The sequence below is a fragment of the Olea europaea genome, chromosome 11 (genome assembly GCF_002742605.1).
Source record: "Olea europaea var. sylvestris chromosome 11, O_europaea_v1, whole genome shotgun sequence".
NCBI lineage: Eukaryota > Viridiplantae > Streptophyta > Magnoliopsida > Lamiales > Oleaceae > Olea > Olea europaea.
Genome location: NC_036247.1, coordinates 26,564,056 through 26,566,944, shown reverse-complemented (window position 1 = coordinate 26,566,944; position 2,889 = coordinate 26,564,056). Strand labels below are relative to the sequence as shown.

The 2,889-nt window shown below is 37.0% G+C and overlaps 1 long non-coding RNA gene across 1 annotated transcript; it reads right to left on the bottom strand.

Moving 5' to 3' along the window:
- Positions 1 to 1,148: 1,148 nt before the first annotated feature.
- On the bottom strand, positions 1,149 to 2,889 carry LOC111404953. Its single transcript, XR_002704717.1, has 3 exons — positions 2,857 to 2,889; positions 1,956 to 2,029; positions 1,149 to 1,187 (listed from the first exon to the last, which is right to left on the bottom strand). It is a non-coding gene; the product is annotated as an uncharacterized LOC111404953 (long non-coding RNA).

Genomic DNA, 2,889 nt, shown 5'->3' with positions numbered 1-2,889 from the left:
TGAAAAGATACAACATTACCCATAAAGTTGCTACACCTCACCATCCGCAAACTAGTGGGCAAGTCAAAGTGTCTAACCGAGAGGTCAAATCCATCCTCGAAAAAATTGTGAATCTCAATAGAAAGGATTGGAGTCTCCGCCTCAACGATGCACTCTGGGCTTATAGGACGGCATACAAAACACTGATTGGCATGTCCCCTTATCGGTTAGTTTATGGTAAGCCTTGTCATCTCCCGGTTGAACTCGAACACAAGGCATTTTTGGCAGTCAAGCAATGCAATATGAATCTAGGTGCAGCGGGTGATCAAAGAAAGTTTCAATTCAATGAACTTGAGGAAATTTGAAGTGACGCATATGAAAGTTCAAGAATTGACAAGGAAAAAACAAAGGCGTACCATGATAAAACGATCTCAAGAAATGACTTTATTGTTGGACAAAAAGTTCTTCTTTTCCATTCGTGCCTCAAGTTATTTCCAGGTAAATTACATTCTTGATGGATTGTCCCTTTTGTTATTACTAATGTCTTTCCTTATGGTGCAGTAGAAATCAAAAGCCTTCAGACTGAGAAAGAGCTTAAGGTGAATGGGCATCGATTAAAGCCATATTTTGAACCCTTCATACCACAAAATATGGAGGAAATGCGATTGGAAAATCCAATTGAAGAAGCATGAGAGAGGACACTTATTTTTGTTTTTGTGAATTTTTGTCGCCAATGGTCCCCAACCATCATCACAGCCATCACCGTCAACACCACTAGGGGAATATTTGAACCTCTTGCGCTTTCTATTTCTTTTTGCTTTTACATTGAGGACAATATGCAATTTAAGTTTGGGGGTGAGGTGATATGTCACACCCCCAAATTAATATTGATATCTATACACAACCTAGACATAGAATTTTACATATATATATATTTTTTGAGTTTGTTAACTTCTAATCACCTGTGACACGATCATATAATATATCAAAACCCACAATCATATCGCTATAATCCAACATATATATTCAGAGCTTATAAATATGTCTACAGGCCATTTCAGAAGTACACTATATAGGATTCCAAAATATAACCCTACAGATGGCAACCTACAAAATAACCCTACAGGTCGTCATCCATGTACATCGAACTCTGAAATCCTGTAGGAGCTCCACAGCTAGCCATGCTCTCTATGTAGTTCCATGTTCACCTACAATGCAAGAACTACATAAGCCAATGCTTAGTAAGCAAAATCATGCATGTCCTGAACATGAGTAATAACAACATATGACACCATGCCATTTATTTTAAATATCACGATAAAAATATCATATTTCAATATTCGTCAAAGTCGACTAGAAATCATTTCACTTGAAATCTTTCATTTTATTGGGCCCTTGACCCACCTACTATGCACTGGATAGAGCTCTGCATAATATCAATATCAATAATCAAATGGCCAGTATGAAATCGACACCGACAAGTGGACCATCCTCTCATGACCACTAGAGGCCCATCCCCTGACTACCCCTATGATCACCCAAGAAGTCTCCCACCCGGCAGCGCCAATAATCATAACAAGGGCATAGTCGAGTGGTCCGACCTCCCGTGATCACCAAAGGCCCATCCCCTATCTACCTTTGCAATTACCCAGGAAGTAATACCCGCAATGCCAAACATATCACATAAGCATGCCTCACATGCCTCGGTGCCTTAGTAGTGGTCAATAAAACATTTATAATGAAACTCACTTTGAAATCATATTTTGCATGCAGTATTTTCAACCATGTTACATGTCGTGCATGCATATGAAAATGCTCATAAATGAAAATCGATGTCAATAGGTTACGCAATCTCATACTCAATGATCGTAACCACCGTATGATAGCCTCTTATCAAAGTTATGTAGATATTTCAACATTACTATGTCACACATACTAGGTTCTTGCATCATAGTTGCAAATGGATTTTCACTTACCTTTCGCCTTTATGTGTGTAAGCTCCTATGGAGTGTATATCAATTCCCTTTTTCGCTCAACGTCGAAAAGTCGCCTGTATTATCATCTAATATTAAATACAATCCTCCATTTAATAATCTTAACACACACAATCCCAAAATACGTCCATTCACACCAAAACAATTTAGACAAAATCATTATTTCAAGTTACCGATGGCATTACAAACTAATCCCATAAGTCTCGCTATCTCTCGAGTCCAATTATGAACGTCAACGTCATCCAATTGTTTTCGACAACCTAGTATTCCTTAGGATATATTTTCTAGGTCCAAGAGTTCATTAGGGGACATCTAAATGTTGAAATCACATTAAATACCCAAATGGACAGAATCTGTTTTCTAGGTTTCCATCACCGTCCACTCATTTTTCAAATTCTTTTTCATGTCCTTACCTACATTTAACGGTTCCCAAACTTTTACCACACACCTATAACATATATGTGAAGATAATCAGATTATAACATTGTGACAAATGAAGTGTTTGGAGCTTCAAAAACAGTCCATTTTCCACTACACAAAATCAGGCAGTTTTTTCCCTTTGACTGTTTTCGGTTTCCATTTTATTATTATGATACCAACAGAATTCTAGGCCATTAAAATCATTTCTACACTCCCTACTTACATATAAAAACGTTCATATTGACATATATAAGTTAAACACTAAGTATCATCCCAAAATCAAGGTATAAATCACTCAATCCAGCAATTCCTCATCTCTGTCCAGATTAATTTCTTTCAAATTCTTGCCATTAATTACCCCTATTTAGGCATCATAACATCATTAACAACACTCAAACTTAATCACAAACAACTTCAGATGTTCAAGAAATCATAAACCCCTTAAGAAATAATAGAAACAAACCTCAAAACTGTGGAGTAACAAAGCTGTTCAGAA